The sequence below is a fragment of the Pleurodeles waltl genome, chromosome 2_2 (assembly GCF_031143425.1).
Source record: "Pleurodeles waltl isolate 20211129_DDA chromosome 2_2, aPleWal1.hap1.20221129, whole genome shotgun sequence".
In the NCBI taxonomy this organism is placed as follows: Eukaryota; Metazoa; Chordata; class Amphibia; order Caudata; family Salamandridae; genus Pleurodeles; species Pleurodeles waltl.
Window position 1 is genome coordinate 594,198,639 of NC_090439.1, and position 25,993 is coordinate 594,224,631.

At 47.9% G+C, this 25,993-nt stretch overlaps 1 protein-coding gene across 1 annotated transcript in view; it reads left to right on the top strand.

Annotated features, from left to right (window-relative positions):
• LOC138282493 (chloride channel protein C-like) overlaps nt 1–25,993 on the top strand; it is an 858,631-nt gene that overhangs the window by 643,047 nt on the left and 189,591 nt on the right. The window lies entirely within an intron of this gene.

Here is a 25,993-nt window from a genome sequence, read left to right on the forward strand (position 1 = left end):
TTTGGGGAGCTGCCCTAACCATAGATGTGATATTTGCACGATTGGCTACCTGATTTTGATTTGCCAGATGAAATTGTTGGGGGGGAGCTGCAGTGCTATCACAATTGTTCAGTAGGTCCTGGGTTGACTGGTGGAATCTATCTAGGGGAGCTGACCTGACCATAAATGTAATCTTCTCACAAGTAGTTGGCCGATCCTGAATTAACAGATGAGGCTGATGGGGGGAAGACAGTGCGATGTTATCACAACTGAGCGATTGGTCCTGAGTAAAAGAGCATTCTGGGATATGTAATCCCCCTCCTGAAGTTAGTGTATCCCGTGCTGCGGTGGGCTCCCAAGCAATTTATAGTGCTCATTGGTGTGGTGAGTGGGAGCAGCTGTGCCAGAAAATGGCTGCCTCCTGGGCCAAAGAGCAATCTGGGATATGTAGTCCCCCTTCTGAAGTTAGGGCGTCCCGCGCTGTGGTGGGCTCCCTAGCGCTTTAAAGCACTCGTTAGTGTGATGAGTGGGAGCAACTGTGCCAGAAAATGTCCCCCTCCAGCGGCCAAAGAGCAGTATGGGATATGTAGTCCTCATCCTGAAGTTAGCATGTCCTGCGCTGCGGTGGGCTCTCAGGCACTTTATAGTGCTTGTTGGTGTGGTGAGTGGGAGGAGCTGTGCCAGAAAATGGGTGCCTCCTGGGGCCAAACAGCAGTCTGGGATATGTAGTCCCCCTCCTGAAGTTAGCGCATCCCACATTACGGTGGGCTCCCCAGCGCTTTATAGCGCTCGTTGGTGTGGTGAGTGGGAGAAGCAGTGCCAGAAAATGACCGCCTCCTGGTGCCAAAGAACAGTCTGGGATATGTAGTCCCCCTCCTGATGTAAGCACGGAGCTTTCCAAGGCTTTTCAGAGGGATTTTGGCACCCGTTTGGAAGATGTCCATTACGGTGAAAGTTTTGGTTGGTTCGATATTGTGAGGTACTCAGATGCACAGATGATAATGCAAATGCCACTGCTTTGTAGTACAAATGTGGTGGTGTGTTTGTACACCTCTAGCGCAGTGGACGCTGTTTCTCTGATGCCTTTTTAGGTCCCAGCTAGACAGAGCAAGCACTGTCTCTAGGAGACATGTTGTTTACTGTTAGTGGGCTACAGCCCGCTCACAGGCTTGCCATTCGTTAGCTGAAACATCGTTCTCATATCTTTCATTGCATTTTGCGACGCCATGCATGCATCGTACCTCTTCTTGTAGAAGGCCCTCCCCTAGAGAATGGACCAAGTACATGTGTCTATTCATTACTCCTGTTTTTGGAGCTACTTTTTAAATTGTGTTCAAGCACTTCATACAAGTGCTTGTGTTTTCACTCACTCTTTCCCCTCCCAGTCGCCCCGTGTTCGGTGTTGCTTCTTTTCCCCTCCCACTTGCCCCCCCATCCCTGTTACTTCTTTTATGCCTCACCCCTCTGCCCACATCTGTTTCTTATTTACTTCACCCCCGCCACTGACCCCGGTGCCCTTGAGTTGTTAACTTCTCGAGCTACTGAAATGGTAAAAGAACTGAGCCAGTTCCAGTGGAACCATCTTTAGCACTGAATTTGCCATAGACAAGAACGTAATTCTCTGAAAGAATCACAACTTCTTCTCAATCCTTATACATAACCTTGCTCCCTGTGTTCCTGCCTCCACTGATGTAGCCTGGCTACTGCAGTTGCAGATAGCGAGTGGGATGGGCCTATGTTGGCAGTGCCAGAGAGATTTGTAGCTTGATTTCCAGTAGAATGCCTGTAATGTTGTGAAATTACAGATGGAGGTGCTGACTACCAGCACAGTGGATTGCAATCCGCAGCTCAAGTAGGAGCTGATGTGGCCCAGATTCAAACAAAGGCGGCTGGCAAATTCAAAAAGTGGTGGTGTGGGTAAAACTTAAATGTGCTAATAACGGATGCTAGATGCTTTATAAATAGAATTTGCCTTGATCACCTCTGCAATACAGAATAAAAGCAGTACCAGGATTGTCTGGGGCAGGCAAAGACAATGCTCCAAGAGAGTCTGATGGAGCTGCCTCTCTGCTGTGTCACATCCGTGGTAACATTGCTTCTGGAAGCCTGAACTGCATTTGTTAGGCTGGCCACAGTGAAAACTACAGCCAATCTGACATGCACAGTTCAGTTTACACTGCCTCAGCTTCTAGTGGTCATCCCAGCCTGTCCTTGCTGGGAAAGAGCACTGTAGCCCCGCCACTAACAGGCAAAAAAATGAATGCAGGTTCAGGAGAAATACTTAAAGGAAATAAATGTGTTAAAAAGGATTCTGTGTCTGGTTCGGTGGCTCACTGCAGGTGGTCAACGCCCCCACGCTCCCACAGAGGAACCACCCCTGGATTCAAATCCCTGAAATCATTCACCTCACCAGCATGATTAAGAGACAGCTGTTGGAATCTGTAAGGCTCATTGACATAGAGGCACTGCAGCACAGTAGGTGTCATGCAAAAATCAACTCTTAATTTTTATTTATCTTTAGTTATGCTAATGAGGCAGGTCTCTGCTGAGAAACACCTTTTTTTGAGAGGGGACGAAAGGAAGGCCACTGGTCCCTTATAGTGATGCAACGTAGAATCAGCCTTGCTGCCTTGAAAACAGCTGTGCAAGAAGACGCTGCACTGTTAGGGACTCAGACAGTCCACCCCACGCTGACCACGTGCACTGATGGTGAATTCACACCAACCACTGCAGGCCCATGATCCCCTAGCAAAGATCACAAGGGACCCTCTATCAATCAGTGGAGACTCAACAGCAACAACAATCCTGCTGGTTCAACATTGAGTACTGCAATCATATGTTGTGCAAACCATACACCCAAAAACTGCAGGTGCAACTCTAATCCCTGTAGCCAATGCATTTACAAATGCAAGGCAGTGCCTCATGCTCCATATCCACCCCTGTACACACACACACCCACCACAGCATGCCTCACAGTGACAGGGCCCCTGAAGCTCTTACACCCACCACAGTAAGCCTCACACCAGCACTCACTTTTTTTCCATTATTTCATTGTTATATTGCATTAAACATCATTCCACACAGAGGTTAAGCTTAGACACCAATCAAAAAAGCCAGCCAATATTATAATTGGGACAATCACAAACATAATTATTTACCAGCACCTCTAACCATGAATAGCGTGCAACCCACGTAGCACCAAATATTACATATTAGTCTAAGCGATGAGATCTGGAGAAGACATAGATGATAATCAAATGCAGCATTTTGGAATTGCATTCAAAACAATCTCGCTGATGCCCCTATATCTGTGGGCCTGGCCTTCACAGGCTGCATCTTTGAAAAAGGTTTAGCATTAGTATTACAGACAACAACACTCCTGAACCAGTTCTCCTGTGTCGGGTACGGACCCTTCATTCAGTGGAGGGATATCTTTTTCACTTGTATCAGAAGTATCACCGCCAGGCAATGTACAGACTTAGGAGTGTTAGCAACATAATCCAACATAGTAATGCCAAGCATGTTTGGAATCTCCCACCAAAGAACACGGGATATCACATCCAAAAACCCCTGCCAGTAATTGCCAACCAAACAACACCTCCATGCTAAATGGAAAAAAAGTCAGCCCTGTTATTCAACATGGCCAAATGACATTGACAACGCCAATAGCTCTTGGATTGCTGAGACCTATTGTCTTTTCCAATACTTGTTTATCAAGTTCTTGGATTTGCTGCATTTGACGGTCCGCCGCGGTGTTGTGTCAGTGGATTTCAGCTGCTGGGCATGATGGGAGTGCTTGTGCCCATATTTGTCAAGGCGATTTCTATTTATTTTGGCGTGCCAACTAATATTTGCACTACATACACTTGCAAAATGGTTATCTCTTCCATATCTCTCCCATTCTTACCAACAGTGAGGCACGCACCTGGGTGCACAGCGACAGTCATATCATGCCTTCTCACTTTCTGTCGATGGTAGCTGCTTCTTCTGCTTGGTATCCCCCACAGATTATTTGGTGTGCTTGTTGAAGAGTTCTGTTCCCTCCTGCCTCCATGGTGACAGTATGTGTTACTGCCTTGGCTTCAGTTATAGCCATGCAAAGTATTTAATCAAATGTGTAGGTGTCTTTTTGGACTCTGCTGTGAAATTCTATTGGATAGCGCCCTTCAATGATTCTAAGAATTCTGGGCAAGATCTACCTTACAGCGATGATCAACCGTAGAGAAAGAGAGCTTAGAAGTTCAAAGAAGGGAATTAAATGAATGAATTGACCTTATAACATAGGTAATAGATCTTGCTGATTTATTTTGTTCACAAAGAACTGAACAAGCACTAGCAAATATAACAGTTGTCGCCTTTCTCAGTGCATCCACAGTACCACACAAAACACAAAAATGCACACAAAGATGAAGACAGAGAAAGGTTTATAGGCCTGATAGATGTCGGTCGAGGGGAATACTCCATCACAAACGTGACGGATATCCCGTCCGCTTGATTACGATCCCATTATATCCTATGGGAATCGTAATACAGCGGACGGGATATCCGTCACGTTTGTGACAGAGTAATCCATCCGCCATCATCTAAATCAGGCCCTTAGACAGTACCATGCACACACATACACAGACTAATTCATACACAGACACCTTTACACACGGACAGCTTTAAACATTGATAACCACATGCGCAGACATCTATGGACACAGACAACACATGTACAGACACGTGTGCACATAGATAGCACTTTCTAGTGCTTGTGCACTAATACCCATGAACAGATGCAGATACGAACCGATGTTTGTAAATAAAAAAATACTTTCAATTATTGTACAGTTGATAATCTCATCCATTCTAGGTCTGCCCTGACAGTCTCCAAAGGAGTGCATGAATTGCAATGCACAAGAAAATATTTTGCATCCTAGATGTACACTAAATCTACATACATTAAATTATTTATCTCGTAGAAGTATTTCATGTAGAGAGCACTCGGTTTCTGCTTTTCTGTTTTCACTGCGATATGTTTTTTTTTATGTTTTAGTCAGTAATAAAAATGCAAGCCATGTCCATTGGTTTTCCCATATTTATTTGTTTTTTCAGTGAATCAAATGTATTTTGGTATTTTTACAAACAGTAGGCAACACTTTCATTCTGGCGGACCAAATCTGATTGTTTCCAACTCTTTCTTGAAGGCAGGATGGCTTTATATTTGCTGACATTGTAGTGACAACTATTCTAGAATTTTGGTGCAACGGAAATAAGTGAGCGTACTTCACAAAATTTCTGCTGAAGGTGACGGAATAGAACGTTCTTTGAGTGAAGTGGTCCTGAAGTCCTAGATTTGAGAAAGGCTTTAACAAACATTTTCATTTGCCTGTTTGTATAATTTTCATAGCAGGCAATGTATCTCATGAAATACATTTTTTAAATGTTGGTACCATAAAGAAGCGCAGGCATCCAGAAAATGCAAATGGGCTGTGAGAGCAATGCCTTTAAAGCTTTTTCTGAAGCCAGATGTTCCTTCTAATAGCGCCCCCACAAAACACATCAACAGACACATCATCATGTTGAGAAAGCTGAACTGCAGTTTCGTAACATACCATGTGCATTCCTTTCTCATGTAATCATGCGCCAAGGAGGCAATTTCACATGACAACTTGATTTCCTTGTTCTTATATCTCAAAATGCAATTGGTGTGAATAAAATGCTGCAGGTGGCATTCAAAAAGCCAAATCTAAAATCTTTCCTCCAACATTTTAAATTAGAGAATAGACTTTCAGTGCGGTGGAATTTGCTTTAAATATGTATAAGTGCAAACGACAGTCTTTAATTTCCTTCATCCAGTAAATAATACACTTTTATGCTGCCACATCCAAGACAATCTTATGCACCTCCATAGTTTTTGAAAGATAGACTCTTAGCCAAAAGATACTTCCTCATCTTTAGATTGGCAAAGCGTACATATCAGATAATGAAAGGAGCCTGCAAGATGGATAACTTGAGTTGTTTTGCAGTGTTCCAGCAGGGCCACCTCAGCTTTTCAGCCTTACAGTTTTGATAGATTGACTACGATTAAGTTGGATAAGGGTTATATTTGTCACTTATAGCACTCAAAATGGTATTAGAAAAGTTCATATCATAGAAGCTAACGGCAGCTTTTGGAAGCAGGTAGATCTCCATCACTTAGATTGTTAAAGCCACGTCAGCCATATGGGCGTTTATAGTCAAAAGGTAATCACTGGGTTTCCTTATCATTCTTACTCCATCTTCCTCTTCCAAGGCAGTATTAAAACACAGCTTCCTCCGCCCTAGATACACCCTTATCTACTGCTTCGTCTGGACAGAGAAGGTCAGAATGAAACAAGCGCTCTTAGTTGGGCAAAAAGATGCTTTCAAGTAATTTTCTCTCTTCAGACAAACCATAACAACATATTGGTGTTGTGCTGTCACTTTTGTTAACTATTCTGCTATTGAACACTGGAAGATCTGACTGCGCTGCCACCAGAATCAGTGTATTGTATTATTTTGCATTGTATTGAATTTACATAGAATTTATATAACATTTACTACACCTGAATAGCCATTAAAGAGATTTTTGAAACTCTGGACCCAAAGATTAGTAATTAATCCAGTTGCCACTAGTTAATCTTGCTTATTAATATTCTTTTTCTTCTTCGTCTTATTATTATTATTATTATTATTATATTCATATTAATATTCTTATTAATTGTCTTGTGCTCTCCACGAATTAGCTGCATTTACTTAAGTTTACTTGTGGTACTTTAGATTAGTAGGAGTTAGGTGGGTTTAGTAGTGGGGCTGTTCGAGTTTAAGCATATGGTTTGTAGTATGAATAAATAGTTTAAACAAGATTAGCTATTGTTAGATTGCAGGAATATGGTTTCAAAGAAGGTGAAGTTATCATCTATGAAATGAAGGTGTTGGCAGTTTGTAGAAATACAACAGATATTAAGGCAGATGGACATTCAACTTGAAGTAGGACCAGGGAGGCCCATAGGCTCTAGCAATAGCATTAGTTTAATACCTGCCCTGGGCAGACATAAAAAAATGGCGCTAGAATGGAGCAGTGAAATCTTGTAAATTTCACTGCGCTATGTTTTTGGGCCTCCCTGCGGGGGAATAACCCCCCTGCATACATTATACCTGTTACAGGTATAATGTGAGGCAAGAGTTTACACAGTGGTGCAATGCTAGCCTTGCGTCAGTTTGTAAATATGGTGCAAGGTGAGTGCCTGATTAGTGCCACTGTAGCGTAAAAAAAATGCCACTACGTCGGTGCTAAGAGGCGTAAGGGGCTTGTTCCAATGCCCCTAAGTGCGCCAGATGCCGAATTTTATTACATCCCCTTCAGCATCAGTTGTTTGTCTTCATATTGGTTAAGTAAAGCCTGTGCTGGGAATGGTGTCAATGAAGGAGAATTGTACTTGCTGCTTCCCTACCCTGTCCTTTTGTGATTCCTTTACACATAGCTTTAAATATAATGTGTGACTTATCTCTGTTCCGTCTCCCACCCAATTTGGGATGCATATTTTGAGCTAGTGAGGTCTGTTGTTAATAGCATGTATAGTCATGAAATTATGTGGGTGTTACTTTCGTTTAAAGCTTTTCAAAGTCTAATAGGGTGGAGTAGCTGCCTCTTTAATCTCCTATTGTAAGTCGCAGTGGCTATCGTGGGTATATCTAAAGCCTATATTTTCCCCCAAGGTATAATCTTTCTTCATTTGCTTAAAGGACTTTACTTCTGTATGACTGAATATATTGCTTATTTTGATAAACTTCTCCTCTCTCCAACTCTTTAAAGCCACCCTGTTCATACCTGGTGTAAAGTCCAGGTTCTGGAACAGCAGTCTAAAGGGGTTTCGTAAGCCCAAGCCTTTCCCCAATAGAATCCTCTATCTTTACTGTGGCCTTTGTTGTGGGGGAGTTAGTCAGGTTAACAGATCTGGATCTTGTTTTTGCCAAGAGAATTCCAAAGGAAGCATCCTGACAAATGGTGATCTATAAACCACCAGTGGTGCTCTGATTCTCATCCAGAGCATTCTGATAGGATGCTCAAATGTGTCGGCTGGTAATGGACTTGGAAGTGCGGGATCCCAAGCCTGCCACACGCCATTGGTCAGAATGAATATCTCGCAGCAATTCTGTATTTTAATTTGCATCTATTAATGAACTCCAGACAAGCCTTTTGTAGCTGTCTCATGATTTCAAGATCAACCTTGAAGGAGATGGCTTTGTACATAAATAGCACCCTTGTCAGTATGTTCATCAGAATGGATTATATGCGTCCTTGGTATGAGAGCAAACCTCCATGCCAGCTTTGTACATCCCTCCTAATTCCCTAAGCATTATAGGGAAGTTATCAAAATGAACTGCCTCTAATATGAGCCCCAGGTTTATCCCAAGGTACTAAATAGTCTCATTCACTGTTTGAAAGGGGGGACTGCTCTTTCAGCCACTGCACAATGTTGAGGCCTGCCTCCTCAGACTTGGAAATATTTATTTTAAATACCAATACTCCACAGAAAGCTTTTAATTAATTCAGTAACAGGATGAGGGAAGCTGTTGGACTGGCCAACCAGATCAAGATATCATTGGTGAAAAGAGAGAGTTTAAACTCGTCTTTACCCAGTGTGACCCCTCAGATGTTTAGGTGGACTGAATATGCTAAGAAAGCACTGTAGATAAAGAGCAAAAAGCAAAGAGACAGCAGTCCCTCCTGCCTCATCCCCCACTCTATATGCACAGCGTGTAAACCAATTCCATTGACAATCTTCACTGTCGTTTAGTATATCCTGCTAGAGCCATGATAATGTAATGGTCTCTTATTAATCTTTCTCTTAGTACTGCCTTCAGAAAATGTCAATCCACGCTATCAAATGCCTTTAGGTATAGAGAGGCCTCTGTAACACAGGATCCGTATATTTATTCTGTCAATGAGATGTAGAACCTTTTGTGTTATCCCCTCTTGGGAATGAGTCCTACTAAATCAGGGTGAACCATGTCTTGCATAGAATGCTGCAACCGGTTTTCTATTATTTCTGTGTAATTTTTAAAAACAACATTTAATAAAGGGATTGGTCTATAGGAGCCATATTGTTCTTGTTGCTGCCCTCTTTTGGGAATAACCAACACTGTTGTCTCATTTATGATTGGCTTTACTGCTCCTGTAGAGGCTCTATGTAAGAAATTTAGGCCCTCATTACAACCCTGGCGGTCTGTGATCAAGAGGCGGTAATACTGCCAACAAGCCAGCGGTAACAAAAATGGAATTATGACCAAGGCGGGAAACCGTCAACACAGACAGCCACTTTAACACACCGACCGTCATGGCGGTAGCCACAAGCACCACGGCGGTAACCCCCAACAGTCAGACGGAAGACAATGTACAGCCCACTATATTACAATAGGCCTATCCGCCACCTTTTCCGGGGCGGTACCAATGACAACAAAAGCACGGCGGAAACAGATCTCAGAAGTCAAAGGACTCACCTCTGGAGACTCAGAGAAGAACCACGCCGCCATGGAGCCCGAACTGCAGGTTTTCCCCATGCTGGTCTACCTCCTCCTATATCAGGAATATCAACACCGGCAACGACGACCACAGTGAGTACTGCCACCTAGCACACAGGGGAGGGGGAGGAAAAAGAGAGTGAAACACACAAGCAACACGCAACACCCCCACCCCTAATATCATACACACAAACAGATGTAACAACATTACACATCCACCCCATACCCCTCAGGAATAATGCAAGGACAAAAGGAAGTGATTGAAGTGAGTGTAATAAGATAAAATTCTAGAAATACGTCCTCAAAATTCAAAACAGCATTTACATATATACAAATGGAGAGACACTGCCCAGTCCATAATGTCTGTGGGCCACAGGGCCACATCACATAGGCCAAGGCCCCACCTTACACCTGCATCAACACGGAGAGAACACTGCTCGGGCATCAGGTCGAAAATACACAGGCACTTCAGGGGGATGGGGAATGAGGGGGCACCTCAGCTGGAAGATTGTACAACACCACTGGTCCTGGACGGGGCTACATGCCCTGTGCACTGTCCTGGGGAGTGCAAAGCCACAGTCTCTCAAGTGGGTGGTCTGCCCACTGCTTGGTACTGGGGAGTGCTAAGCAACAGTCTCTCAAGTGGGTGGTCTGCCCACTGCTTGGTCCTGGGGAGTGCAAAGCCACAGTCTCTCTAGTGGGTGGTCTGCCCACTGCTTGGTCTTGGGGACTGCAAAGCCACAGTCTCTCTAGTGGGTGGGTTGCCCACTGCTTAATCCTAGGGAGTGCAAGGCCACAGTCTCTTTAGTGTTTGCCTTCTTCCACTGGTTCTGGAGGGGGCCTTGTGCCTAGTGTGCTTCATCCTGGCAAGGAGGGGGTGAGTGAATGCCTTCTTCCACTGGTTCTGGAGGGGGCTTGTGCCCAGTGTGCTTCATCCTGGCAAGGAGGGGGTGAGTGGATGCCTTCTTCCTTTGGTCCTGGAGGGGGCTTTGTGCCCAGTGTGCTTCATCCTGGCACGGAGGGGGTGAGTGGATGTCTTCTTCCTCTTGTTCTGGAGGGGGCTTTGTGCCCTGTGTTGCAGATCCTGAGGAGTGCAAGGTCACAGTCACTCACCTGGGTGTCAGACCCACACGATGTGCAGTGGGCAAGATGCATTACACTCCATGGAGGCAGGACTACACACTGCCCTCCGGCGGCAACGGCTGCTCAGTGGTGGCAGTGCAAGTGCTGGTGTCGGTGCTGCCAGTGGTGGGGGGAGGGTCCAGTCCTTCCCATGCAGCCTCGGACAGCTGCCCACTGGGGCTGCTGCTGCTGGCAGTGGCACTGGCGGCGCTGCTGGTGGAGGCGCAGGTTGCGGTGCTGATGGCGGTGCTGGGGGTGGTGCTGGCAGTGGTGGGGAAGGCTCCAGCCCCTCCCCTGCAGCCTCGGACGGCTGTGCACTGGGGCTGCTGCTGCTGGCAGTTGTGCTGGTGGTGGTGCTAGCAGTGGTGGGGGGAGCCTCCAGCCCATGCCCTGCAGCCTTGGACGGCTGCCCACTGGGGCTGCTGCTGCTGGCAGTGGCACTGGTGGCGTTGCTGGTGGCAGTGCAGGTGGCGGTGCAGGTGGCGATGCTGATGGCGGTGCCTGTGGCGGTGCTGGCAGTGGTGGGGGGGAGGCTCCAGCCCTTCCCCTGCAGCCTCGGATGGCTGAAGCTCCTTGGTTGGTGTTAGGGGCTCAGATTCAGTCACAGCACCAGGCCTCCTGTCCCTCCTGCCTGCAGGGGCAGGCCCTTTGCCCTTGCTGTCTGGTGGTGCCTCCTTGCCCTTCCGCTTGCTGTCTGGTGGGGCCTCCTTGCCCTTGCTGTCTGGTGGTGCCTCCTTGCCTTTTCCCTTGTAAGCTGGTGGTGCCACCTTGCCCTTCCCCTTGTAAGCTGGTGGTGCCTCCTTGCCCATCCCCTTGTAAGCTGGTGGTGCCTCCTTGCCCTTGGCAGCTGGTGGTACATCCTTGGCAGCTGGTGCAGGCACACTGCCAGTGCTGATGGGTGTTTCCTTGGAGCCTCTCACACCTGCACTAGCTGCTGTAACTACAGTGGCCGTATACTGGGTGGCTGAGGTGCTAGCCTGGGTTCTGCCCACCCTTGCCCGACATGAAGGACAGGGGGGTAGGGAAGAGGTCAACGGCGGAGAGGAAAAGCTTCTTAGGGACATTGGGGTGGGAAGAGGGTGAAGGTTTGGGAGTGGAGGAAGAGAAAGTGGTTGTAGGAGGTGTCTGTCTGCTGTGTTTGGGTGTAGGTGCATGGGCTGGATGCTGTTGTGAGGTGGATGGCTGTTGGGTGTCTGAGTGCCTGCGTTTGTGTACTTTGGGAGGAGGGGGCACAGACACAGCGGGAGAGGACACAGGGGGCGTGTGCATGGATGTGGGGGTGGAGACTGCCAGTGAGGGGCGTGTAGTGATAGGCGTGATGGTGATGGAGGCAGTGGGTGTGGATGTAGTGCATGCAGGTGTGAGTGGAGACACTACTGGGAGGGAGGTGGACGACGAGGTGGAGGGAGACACAGTGGAGGCAGTGGATGTTGTTATATTAGCATCTGGATGGTGTTTGTGTGAGTGACTGTGGGAGGATGTGTGGTGCTTGTGTTTGCCTGAGCCACTTCTGTGTGTTGTCTTGGGTGCATGCTGGTCTGATTGTGTGGTTGGGATAGGTTGGGGTTCAGGGGAATGGGACTTGGCAGAGGAAGTTGGAGGGGGAGTGCTAGAGACAGGAACAATGGCTGCCATCAGGGAGGAGGCCAGAGCCTGGAATGATCTCTGTTGGGCCACCACGCCAGAGTGAATGCCCTCCAAGAATGCATTTGTATGTTGCAAATGCCCTGCCAGGCCCTGGATGGCATTCACTATAGTTGACTGCCCAACAGAGATGGATCGCAGGAGGTCAATAGCCTCCTCACTCAGAGCAGCAGGGCTAACTGGGCAGGGCATGAGGTGCCTGGGGCGAAGGAGATGCCCACCCTCCTGGGTGAGCGTGCACAGGAAACTCACTGAGGGGCTGCTGGGAAGGCGGTACTGGTACGGGGGTGGCGGCTGTACCTGTAATTGGGGTGGCCACAGAGGTTCCATTGAAGGAGGTATCACTGTCCGAACTGTCCTCTCCTGTCTCTGACTTGGTGCTCCCCTTGCCCTCCGTCCCACTGGTGCCCTCACGGTCGATGGATTCGGCCTCCTGGGCCATGTGGGATGCAGCTCCCTCCATCGCCGGTGCCTCTGCTGCTCCACCAGATGATGCTCATGCACATAAGGACAGGATGACAAAAGAATAAGGGGGGAAGAGACAGTGAATACACTTGGTCAATGGCAGCAACAACACCACTGTTGGCATACACAACAAACAGGGAACAGCCCTACGCACTAGGAAATGCACTACCAGTCACAATGCTAGTCGCCATGGACAGTTATATCTAACGCCAGTTGCAGCATACCTGAGACCCACAGAGCCCTGCCTAGTAGTGGATGCCCACTAGCTTGGTTGGAGGTGGAGTTCATCAGCCTCTGCCCAATATGGAACCTACCCTGCAATGTTCGGCCTGGCCTTGGGGCACCAAAAGGCACACATCCCACACCCAGAGACCACCCCACCATGCGCAAGTAGTATATTGGGAACTGTACTCACCCCCTTGTGGCTGCTGTGATGCCCTCAAGCGCCCATCCAGCTCTGGATAGGCCACCGCCAGTATGAGGAACATCAGGGGGGTCAGGGTTCGACGGGCACCCCTTCCTCGTTGGGAGGCCATCCCCAGCTGGGCCTCCGCCGTCTTCTGTGCCTGGCGTCGCAGGTCCTTCCACCGTTTGCGACAGTGGGTGCTCCACCCGCCATAGACCCCCCAGGGTCCGCACATCCTTGGCGATGGCACGCCATATACCCTTTTTCTAATGGGTGCTGACCTGCAGAGGAAATACACATAGAAAAAGGATATCAGTCATACCGTCTGGCCTGTTACACTAATGGCCCACCATATCCCTCCCATACCCTTACACACATACATTGCCCACCATACATGCAGCACGCAGCCCAGCACCCCTCAACCACCCCCCTTTACACGAGGCCCTCACATGCAGCACTCCATGCATTCATGCCCCATGCATCATGCTCACAGTGTACTCACCTGTTGGTCTGGAGGCCCATACAGCATTCGGTAGTGGGGTAGGACCCCATCCACCAGTCTCTCCAACTCCGCAGCGGTGAAGGCGGGGGCCTTTTCCCCAGTGACACGAGCCATGGTCGGTTCCAGACACAGGTCACAGAAGCACTTGCAGTGTAGGTCCTCTCCTGTTGAAGGTCAGGTAGCAAGTGAGTGAACAGATAGAAAATGGCAGTCACATCCACAGTGGTGCGTACTGTCACCGCTGGCGTACATCACCATTGGCTACTGTAACCCATAGGGCCCAATGTTAACCAATGAGGGGTTGCACGGCGGTACTTGACCGCCTCCTGCAACGGCACAAAATGTCAGCGGCATTACCTCATTTCCACCTGTCCATCCACACAGGACAGGCGGCTGCCATTTCAGGGGGTGCAGGCTATGGCACCTAGCTGCGTCACAGCACACATAGGCACTATTTGGGCCCATACATCAACATACTCTTTCTGTCACAATATGCAATGCACTGTACATTTAGGAAATGTGGAAAACTGACCAGAAGCTCATCGTTTTCCCCCTAGATTACAACCGCTGCGGATGAATAGGAGATGGAGACATCCCCCCGTGTACAGGCCCCTGGTGGACTTGGCAATAATGGAGGACAGGAACATTATCCTCACCTACAGACTTGACAGGGCCACAATCTAAGAGCTGTGCCCCCAATTGGAGCCAGACCTGATCTCTGCTATTCGTCACCCCACTGGGATCCCCCTCTTGTGCAAGTCCTATCTGTGCTCCATTTCTTGGCAACTGGCTCCTTCCAAGTGACAGTGGGCTTGGCAGCAGGAATGTCTCAGCCAATGTTCTCAGTAGTGCTGACCATAGTGTTGTCTGCCCTGATGAAACACATGCGCAGCTACATTGTTTTGCCCCAGTTGGAGGATTTGGCCACAGTGAAAGCTGACTTCTATGCAATGGGACATTTCCCCAACATTATTGGGGCAATAGAAGGTACACATATTGTCTTTGTCCCCCCCCCCCCCAATTCCCCCTGGAGAAATGAACAGGTGTTAAAAAATCGAAAGAGCTTTCATTCTATGAATGTGCAGATTGTGTGCCTGGCGGACCAATACATCTCCCATGTGAACACAAAGTATCCTGGGTATGTGCATGATGCCTTTATCCTGAGGAATAAAAGCATCTCATATGTGATGGCTCAATTCCAGAGGCACAGGGTGTGGCTAATAGGTGAGCCCATGGTCCCCACCCAGTATATGTTGGTGTATGGGTATAGGGTTGGCCCTAAGGTTTAGTGTCTGGCTAACAGGTATCCCTCAGTATTTGCAGGTGACTCTGGTTACTCCAACCTCTCATGGCTACTGACCCCAGTGAGGAATCCCAGGACAAGGGCAGAGGAATGTTACAATGAGGCACATGGGCGAACAAGAAGAATTATAGAGCGATCCTTTTGCCTCCTGAAGGCCAGGTTTCAGTGCCTCCATCTATCAGGTGGTTCCCTGTGTTACTTACCCAAGAAGGTGTGCCAGATCATCGTCACATGTTGCATGTTGCACAACCTTGCTTACATCGCCAGGTGCCTTTTATGCAGGAGGATGAGGCTGGAGATGGGCGTGTGGCAGCGGTGGACAGTGTGGACAGCGACAAAGATGAGGCAGAGGATGAGGATGTGGACAACAGAACAGCAATCATTCAACAGTACTTCCTGTTACACACAGTTAAGACACTGTAACTTCACCTTCCATTGCAGTTTTGTATTGTACATTTTCACTGTCAGTCTGATATTCCCACTGCTATGGCCACTTACTGTACCCTTTGACATATCTATTTACAGATATCTGTGCCCAACTCTGGCTCCTGGTGTATTGACTGCAGCAAACTACAGGTCATACCTAAGTATACATTACTGTACAGTTGAATTGCAGACTGTGAAATGAATACATAGTTCAATCACTTGACAGACTCAATACTTATATATATTTTTTACAAGGATGTTTATGCATGTGCTAATAAGTGGATGGGGTATTGCTATAGGCTGGGGGTGGTGGAGGAGAGTCCAGGATAGAGTCCAGTCTATTTGTATCACATGTACATTGTCCAAGGGGGCATAGGAAGGGGAGCATAGGAATGGGAACAATGACAGTTCAAGGTGGACAGGGTGACAGAGTGGGACACAAGGGTGACAATCAGGAGAGTCTTATTTCCAGGTGGGGGTCTTGGCAATTTTCTCTGGCTTCTGCCTGGATCGCAGGGACTGTTTGCAGGGTGGTTCTCCTTCTGCAGGGGGTGGTGTGCTGGTGGCCTGTTGTTCCTGTGGTGGGGCCTCCTTTCCACTAGCGTAAGCGGAGTGGAGGGCTGTTCATCGGTTTGGCTAGTGTCAGGGGCCCATTGGTGTGCCATTGCCTCCCTCATGCTGTTGGCCACGTCTGCCAGCACCCCTGCAATGGTGACCAGGGTGGTGTGGATGTCCCTCAGGTCCTCCCTGATCCCCATGTATTGTGCCTACTGCAGCTGCTGGGTCTCCTGCAACTTGGCCAGTATCTGGCCCATCGTCTCCTGGGAATGGTGGTATGCTCCCAGGATGTTGCTGAGTGCCTCGTGGAGAGTCGGTTCCCTGGGCCTGTCCTCCCCCTGTCGCACATCAGTCCTCCCAGCTTCCCTGTTGTCCTGTGCCTCTGTCCCCTGAACTGTGTGCTCACTGCCACTGACCCCATGTACCTGATCGTCCTGTGTTTGTGGTGTGGCCTTGGGTCCCTGTAGTGGTGGACACACTGCTGATTACGTGTCCGGGGGACAGAGGTATGGGCCCTCTGGGTGGGTGCTGTGGTGGTGTTTCCTGAGGGGGGAGGCTCTGTGGTGGTATGGGACTGTGCCTGGGTAACCGACTGTCCGGAGGTCCCCGATGGGCCAGGTTGGTCATCCTGATCCAGGCGAGCAGAGCTGCTATCATCACTGTGTGCCTCTTCTGAGGGGGGACTGGATGTTGCTGGCACTTCCTCTCCAGTGACGTTGTGTGAGGGACCTGTGGGGATGTAAATGCAGTGTTATTGATTCTGCCTGTGACATCTTGTGCATGGGTGTGTTGGCGTCTATGGTTGTGAGTGCCCTGTCAGCTTGCCTTGTGTGAGTAGTTATTTTGTGGGCTAGGTGATTTTCTCTAGTGGGCATGCTGTGGTGATGGGTGTCCATGCAGGGCTGTGAGTGGTGCCCATGCATTGGTGGTGCATGCAGTGCTGGGTACGGGGATGGGTGGGTAGTGATGGTGGGGTGTATGTGAGGTGGTGGGGTGATGGGGGTGAGGGTATGTGATGGCATGCAGGTAGGGGGGTGATAGTAATAGAGATTTGACCTACCAGAGTCCAGTCCTCCTGCTACTCCTGCCAGGCTCTCTGGATGCAGTATTGCCAAGACTTTCTCCTCCCATGTTGTTAGTTGTGGGGGAGTAAGTGGGGGTCCACGCCAGTCCTCTGTACTGCTATCTGGTGTCTTGCTACCACGTAACGCACCTTTCCCCGTAGGTTGTTCTACCTCTTCCTGATGTCATCCCTTGTTCTTGGGTGCTGTCCCACGGCGTTGACCCTGTCCACGATTCTCCGCCATAGCTCCATCTTCCTAGTGATGGATGTCTGCTGCGCCTGTGATCCGATTAGCTGTGGCTTTACCCAGATGATTTCTACCACCATGACCCTTAGCTCCTCCTCTGAGAACCTGGGGTGTCTTTGTGGTGCCATGGTTGTAGTGTGTGAGGGTGTGTGGGGTGTTGTGTTGGGGTGTGTGCTGTGAGGTGTGTAGATGGTGTATGGGTGGTGGTGTTCTGTGGCTCTGGTTCTGTGGATGCTCTCGCTGTGTCGCTCTCTAGTGGCAATTTTTGTTAGTCGTAAAGGGATGTGTGTTTTATAATGGTGTGGGTGTGTGGGTGTGGTGTGTTTATGTGAGTCAGGTGTGTGTAGTTTGAACTGTCCCATGTGGTGTTGTTTTGTATGTGTGTGTGTATTTTGAGCGCGACGGTATGTACCGCCAATGGTTTACGGCGGTTGAATGTCCACCGCAGTGATTCGTGGGTCATAATATTGTGGGTGTAATTCTGTTGGCGGAACGGTGTGGGTTTTGGTACTGCCAGTTTATCAATGACCTTTGGGCTGGCGGACTTGTGTGTGTGTCTGTATAGTGACGGATTGCTATGTATGGGTCATAATATGGTTAGCGGTATACTGCCGCGGTAGTGGTATGTTGGCAGGAGTCAGCATGGCGGTAAGCAGGACTTACCGCCAATGTCATAATGAGGGCCTTAGTTATTTGTTCCGGAGGATGAGTACCCACCTCAAGAAATAATCACAGTCCTTGTCATGGTGAGCTATTAAAGCCACTAAATAAACTTGAGATCAGCCTCTGGTAGCTATCAGACTAAGCAGACATGGCTAACGTAGAGGCAGTGTAAAAAGTATTTATGCATTACTAAAACAGTCATGAACCCATCAATAAGAATTACACCAAAATGACAAAAATTCAATAAAGGGAATCGGAAATGTTAAAGTGCCAATCATAGTCAGTGGTCGCGGTAGAAAAAGGACCTCGGCGCAATTTGACATTTCCCTGCGGTGATCAGGGCCTTACTATTGACCCCTGGCTAATGGAGCCAGTGACATTGTGGAGGTGCGGCGGGTGAAGCAGCACCCGTCGCGCTTTCCACTGCCCGTAATTCGGGCAGTGGAATGTGTGACAGGGCTGGGCATGGGGGCTCCTACTGCAGGGGCCACCAGGGGTCCCCTGACACCTCTATTCCACCAGCCTTTCCTTGGCAGTGTAAACCACCATGGAATGGCTGCAAGCAGCGCTGCCCTGGATGATGAAACCCAACGGGATTGCCAGGCTGCCGGCTTTCGGCAGCCTGGCGTTGTCGGTGGTCCTACCGTGGCGGCTCCGCCACGGTCATAATATTGCGGTCCCAACGCCAGCCTGTTGGTGGTGGGACCGCCACCGCGAGTCTGGCAGTCATGCAACCACCAGACTCGTAATGAGGGCCAGTGGGTCCACACAAAGGCGGTCATTCCTACCCTGGCGGTCCGAGACCGCCAGGGTAGGGTACCGCGGATGCACCGCCAACAGGCTGGCGGTGCATCCAGGGCAATTTCCGCTGCCCAGGGGAATCCTCCATGGCGGCGCAGCTTGCTGCGCCGTCATGGGGATTCCGACCCCCATACCGCCATCCTGTTCCTGGCGGTTTTGGCCACCAGGAACAGGATGGCGGTATGGGGTGTCGTGGGGCCCCTGGGGGCCCCTGCAGTGCCCATGCCAATGGCATGGGCACTGCAGGGGCCCCCGTAAGAGGGCCCCACCATGATTTTCAGTGTCTGCTATGCAGACACTGAAAATCGCGACGGGTGCTACTGCACCCGTCGCACGCCTTCAACTCCGCCGGCTCCATTCGGAGCCGGCTTCCTCGTTGAAAGCGCTTTCCCCGCTGGGCTGGCGGGCGGCCTTCTGGCGGTCGCCCGCCAGCCCAGCGGGAAAGCCAGAATCACTGCGGCGGTCTTCTGACCGCGCAGCGGTGTTCTGGCGGGGGTACTTTGGCGGGCGGCCTCCGCCGCCCGCCAGAGTAGGAATGACCCCCAAAGTATTTTGGCAATCTTTTCCCTTCCTTTGAAGCGCACCTCAAATGTTATATGTAAACCCAACAGACCTGTTAAACAGGTTCTTACACTGTAATGTCAAGGAGAGTCCCACTGTGATTGGGGACTGACTGGCTGGCAGAACAATAAAAGGGTCCTGCCCCAGTGTCAGCTAACATTTGCCAGTGACTGGGGAGGCCTGTTTGAAGTGCCATATGAAAAAGTCTAGCAGATCTGTCAGAAAGGATGTGAAATTCAAGTAGGACTTAACACGTTAATGTCCAAAAGGATCCTCCCAGCCTCCCCTGCATATTCTATCAAGTTCAGATGGGTCATCTCTACCCATTCAGGTCAGCCTATTGTTTGCTCCTGGGAGCTGTTCACACCTCACCCAGAGAACCTATATGTTGTCAGATGATAGTTGGAAGGCACTGAAAGGCCTTAGAAGCTTTAGGCAGGCAGAAGGTAGATTTTCTAAAGTATCTTTTCTTTAATAGTAAGACAAAATTCAACTTCACCATTGAATTACATTTTAACTACTAAAAATAGTATTTGAAATATTTCTTTAGCTATTTCCTAGGCGGAGATAACATTTACTAAACTTAATATTGTATCCCAATGCTTTCCTATGGGACATCTAACTGTTCTACAGGCAAAATAGACTTTTAGGTATTTTTTGCTGTAAGGACATGTTTAACATTAAACTGTTACATGTCCTGCTCCTAAACACCAGGCCGTCTGCCTTAATTGGCAGTAAGGCGAACTTTGCGGTGACATATAAATATTTAAAAGGCCTGTTTAAAATGGTTATTTTGACTGGTCAACTTTGCATTTAATACCCGCACCACTGTGCTACACATGGCAGACTGTGGTCATTTTTCTCCTGTCACTGCATTGAGTGGCACACTATGTGCTGCAGCCTACAGGTGACATTTAATTTATAGGCCCTGGGTACACCTTTGTACCATATAGTAGTGACGTATAGGTAGGTTAAATATGTCAATAAGGAGTATATCACTTTTACCATGTTGAAAGGAGGAGCCCAAGCACCTTACCTTTGGTACATTGGTTAACAGGGGTAAAGTGCACCGAGTTCTATATCTATCAAAAATAGGGTCCTAGAAAAGGTAAAACGATTTGGTATGACCATGCTTAAGGGGGAAATTTACAACACTATGGTTCTGATTCAGGTGTTGGCGGTAATGGGTCAGCTGTCACTTTTTCTACAGAAACCCAGTCTGCCAGCTTGGTGGTCTGTCCACCCACCCGATGTAGATGTTGGCGGTTAATTCAACTGTGTCCTGCCGACTCCGCCAATGATTCCCATCCGCTGCGACGGTGCCATAGGAAAATAGTGGCTGGTAGCGGGACCCCAGCCACACTTACTGCCATGCAGGTTTGGATGTGCCTTACCACCAAGCAAAATGTGGCACTCCGACATCTAGTTCTGAGTTGGGGGATTGGAAGGGGAAATGGGTGAAAATAATTCTGCTTCTGTTTCTGCCTCGACAGGGCTGGACAACACTCTCCCTTGCTGCTGCCACTGGACCATGGAGAAAGTATGCCCCCTCACCCCTGTCACTGGACACGAAGGTAGGGAACCCACATTGGCTCTGTCTTTGGGTGGTCACTGCACATGAGCTCTGGACTCCACAGCAGACATTTACATGTCACAGATATTTTTTTTTTTTATTACTGTGACATATGTTGGGGACATGATTGGGTCAGACATGGATAGGGACACACTGTTGCACAACACATATCTCAGACATACATAACTGTCAATTTGGTGTCAGTATTCATTACCAAATAAATGCTGGCACCACAGTGATGGCGAAATCACACATGTCAACAGTATCCATGTGTGCACATTGCAAGGCGCCCTGTACCTGTCGTATTGTGCTTTGAGTTGTGTGTGTGAGTTAGTACATGTATGTGTGTGTGCAATGCCATTGGCTGTGTTAGCTGGAGGAAGCTGGAGTGGGTGGAGTGGTTGTGTCAGTGTCTGTGCCACTTGCATATGGCATTGATATTGTTGTGTACGCTGCATTGTGTCGCTGCATGCAACAGTCAGGTGAGTGTTGTTGTGTAGCAGCCGTTGTTGTGATGTGTGTAGTTGTGATGCTGTGTGAGTGTGTTTGCGTAGATGAGTAAGTAGTTGTGGTGGTTTTTGTGGTTGTGTCTTGTGTGGGTGCAGCGCCAATTGTGTGTGTATGTTGTGTCATGAACATATGTCAATGTGTGTTTGTGGCATGTATATGTTGAGTTGTGGTGGAATGGCAATGGATAATGGTGTATATGTGGTGTGTTGTGTCATGTGTGATGCAGGGGGACACATATGGCTAAGGTACAGTGTGTGTGTCTGTGTGTGTGTCACTTACCTTGAAGGTCTGTAACATCTGGCGTGAAACCACCTGCCTGACGGCTAGGCAGAGCACTTCGTTGTGGCGGTCAGCGGCACAGCCACTATACATCTAAATATGGAGGGTGGAACTCCATCGACTTGACTGACTTTTTGCCAAGATCTAAATCAGGACCTACGTCATTAAAAAAATGAGTGCTCTCAGAGTGGGCCAGAGGCTCCTGTAGAAGGCCAGGGTAAATTTTTCAGGTTCTGAAGCCTTGGACAGTTGAAGGGCATTTGAAAACCTAGATAATTTCTTCTGCCTCTATAGAGGCCTCCTGGGTTGCCATTTGATCTGGGGTTAGTTTGCTGAAATTGGAGTACTGCAGGAATTGTCTAATAAATGTGGCATCAGTTGTTTCAGCTGAGTAAAGTGCCTGGTAAAATTGTGCATTAGCCTCATGGTTAGTATGTTTGTTTATTATGTTCGTCCAGTGTGACATCTGGGGTCTTTTTAGGCAGAATATGGCACTGAATATGTTTCCATCTTATTTTGGTTTCTAGTAAGCTCCCTGCCTTATTAGAGCCTTCATGTAATTTTTGTTTGATTTGTGCTAGGGAGTATTCAGCTTTGTTAAGTTTGAGAAGTCTAACTTTCCCCATACATGGACTATGTGGTGTCATATTTTTGGGGAGATAGTTTTCTTTTGGGCCTCTTCCAACTTTCCTAACTCAGCTTGAAGGTCTTGCAAGACCACCAAGCGAGTCTTTTCTTTTATACCCTCACACTTTCTGCTATACAAGTCCCTCAGATTACACTTTCACTGAGTCCCATAGTAGCTCTGTACTCCATTTCCCAGGATCATTGTGCGGTATAAACTCTTTGATCTTGGACCGCAGAGAATCCCTGGCTACCCTGTCTCTAGGTAGATGTTTAATGAGCTGCTATTACGACCTACAATCTTGGCCAGGTCCTTCCCATGAAAGTTCAAGTGTAAGCAGCACCTGGCCAGAAAGCGATATCACGCCAATTCCAGCTTCCTGAGCTGTGTTTAGTAGGTTACGGTCAAACAATATATAATATATTCTGGCATAGGACCTGTGGGATGTCGAGTAGTGTCAGTAATCCCTGTCATCTTTATGTAGAAGATGCCTGCCAAACCTCCCTCTTTGTTGTTTGAGAGCTCTTGTGTCTCATCTAGGACTGTGTTCCAGTTGCATGCATTTAGTTAGGGGCCCAAAGCTAGTCCTACCAATTTTGTTTTTAGTGTGTGGTGAAAAATCTCATCTTGACCCTGGTTTGGACCGTATATTGACTCCAGAGAGATATTTTGATGCATCAGCTTGCCATTTATCAAGACCTATCTCCTTTCCCTAGCTTTGAAAACATTGTTTGCCAAGAAACATATATGCTGCCCTATATAATATAATAATATTGTTGGGTGAAGCGTAATCGCATCTACTAGGTTCTCTCTTAAAGAGGTTATTCTATTAAATGAATGTCCCCTGAACTCATGTTCTCTTACCTGGAGTATTGAAGCCCCTAATATTGAAAGACATCAGTGGTTTTACCAAACAGTTATAAGGTAGTGTCCTCACATTCAGTCTGTTAATGTGTTTAAACTGATTTTGATAAAAGCCATAAATAAATGCTTAGCACTGCCACCATCATCACATGCATCCCCTCTGGCAGCCCTCTAAATAAGATACATAACTTTAGAACTGTGATAACCAGTTCTTTAAATGGGCTGGTACTGTCTAGTACTGAGTACCAGCACTTTTTTCATTTGGGAGGGAGAGTACCTGCACTTCTCAAGAAAAACGTAATACTTTTCATTGGAGAGTACCAGCACTTCTCAGAAACAAGCAGGTACTCTGATACAGAGTACCTGCACTTCTATTTTTCCATTTCAAGCACTGGTGATAACCATCTAGTGGGTAGTCCGGTCTGCAACCTGTTTCAGGTCAAAACTACTTTTCCAGGCAGCTCAGAGCTCTCTTAGCCTATTACTCCTCTCTGTAAGGGCACCTTATGCAAGGATATGTCTACCTTCCCACCCCACCAGTGCTCTGCATAGCCTACCTCCCCCAACCCACAACATCTGTACATTGTTTGCCTGACCACTCTTCAGCACAGATAATCTTTCACCTAGTCTCGAGTGTCTGGTTGCGATTCAGGTTCTGGTTTGCCACTGCACCAGCGAGATTCGATTGTCACCTCCGTTTCCTTTTTGATAGGTTCGTTGTGTCTGGATCGTACTACTTTCCATAGCTCTTTTATGCTTGGGAGAGTCTCTGCTTGGTTGGTTTGTGAAGCCGCCAGGGATAGGGGCATCATTAACTGTGATGCCCAGGGATTTCTATTCCTCCTTTGGCAATTTAGTCTGTATTCTGCATATGTTGACTGCCATTTGAAACAATTTCCGAAGACGTTACCCTACTTGTGGCAGGAATTGTTTAAAAAATCAAAGGTTTCCTCTTTGGAGTAGCTTTACTCCTACTAAATCTTATTAGATGTGGAACTGATGGCTGTCAAATATACTATGGTCTTGAATCCTCGTTGCCATCATAATCTGCTCTTTCAACTGGAAGTGATGGATTTGCGTAATAATATCTGGTGAGCGAATCCCTCGAGTTGCATAATTTGCTGCAGTGTGAATTCTGTCCAGTGTGATCCGGACTTCAATGTCTGCTATTAGGGGAAGCAACGGGTTAACTCTGGAGCTTTTGATGTCTGTTCCTTTAGTGCAACTTTGAATCCCTTGTGAACACAGGTTACTCCTTCTTGATTTATTTTCAATGTCTTTTTTTCTATAGGAGGATAGTCTGCATGCGAAGTGCCAATACCTCACCCTTTTCACCTTTTATGAACTCTATTTCTTCATCTCAGCCATCATGATGTTGTGCAACTTTGGATATCCTTTCTTTGAGGCATCTTTTAGTAAATGTCTGAACTGTCTCCCTGTTCCAGATGTCAGCAGGGTGACAGTGTGGTCTTTTCCACAAACCTTCCACAGTCCGTTTACAATACATTTCAGTGTAACCCAGTATGATTGGGGTAAAACCACGTTTAGTAGCTCAGCTTGCATATAATCCTTTCAGCTGGCTGGGATCTTTCTGTCTCCCTTATTTGCCCAACATGTGGGTTTTATGGCAATGAAAGAATCAGGAGAGTGCATTTCAGTTAAAAAATGAAAACGTTTATGACATGGCACTGAAAATAAATGTGGTCAAATAACACGTTAATTAGAGCAACCATTGATATAAATGCACATTCATATATTTACTGCCACGGTGAAAATGTCACATTCCATGTCATTACCAAAGTACATCGAAATTGGCATGTACATTTAGATATGCAGAGTATTATATGATATGTATAACCATTGTTGAGGGAAGGGAGTGGCATCATGGTTGATGTTACTGAGGGTAGAGGCATCCCCTCATCCAATCAACAATGGTATTACACTCTGTGTACCTGCATAAATACTGTTTGTTCCCTCGGAGAGACTTAAAACTGTCATCCTCTGCTAGAGTACTTAAATTAAAGAAAATAATTGTCTTCAGACAGATTTTCCTCTGGCCGCCGTGTTGCAGGCTGCACGGGCCCACATGCTGTGCAGGCTGACTCTTCATCGGCCCAATTCCAGCAATGAGCGGGGCCACCAGGGCCAGGTAGTCAGAGGGCCGGTAGGTGTCCTTGCCGCCAACTTCTAGTGCTGATCGGGCAGCCACGCGATGAAGCGCCTACTGCTGTGGAATGATAAGGCGCCTTATGGGTGCTGCGGCGTTGCGGGCAGGTTACTGCAGGTCCAGGTCTCGGTATGGATGGGTGACAGGTGCCGGTGAGATGCCGCAGGGTGTTCCGCTCTCATCGCCAATGTAGCGAGGGGACACACTTCGCTAGTTTAGGCCCCAGAGCAGGCCAATACATGCAAGACACGGACTCAGTAACTACCTTTGAGCGAAGGTCACAAGGGACCTCGCGCGCCTTTATTTATATCTGAAGGCCGAGCCGGCCCTCCGTGTGCAAGGTAGATGCATATAACAGTAGAACCCAAGTGGCTCTTTACAGCTTGCACCACACATCGCCCCTGCCAATGTTAGAAACAACACAGCTACTAAGCATCACACTCCTACAAGTCAAGTGTGAAAATTCAGACTATTCCAGGTCCCCAAAGCTATAAGAATGACTTGAGCGGCAGCTAGCAGTAATTTTTAATGTAAACGGAATTAATAATTAATTGTGGTCGTAGTCCTCTGTAAAATAGCCCGACAGCGCCACCTTGCGGCAGACTGTCACAAGCGCCGGTGTTGACAAGTAGGTGTCGAGCATTGGGCATAGGTAGTGAAACACCCCCCCTCCCCCACTAACCCCTGCAAAAATATTCCGTATGTGC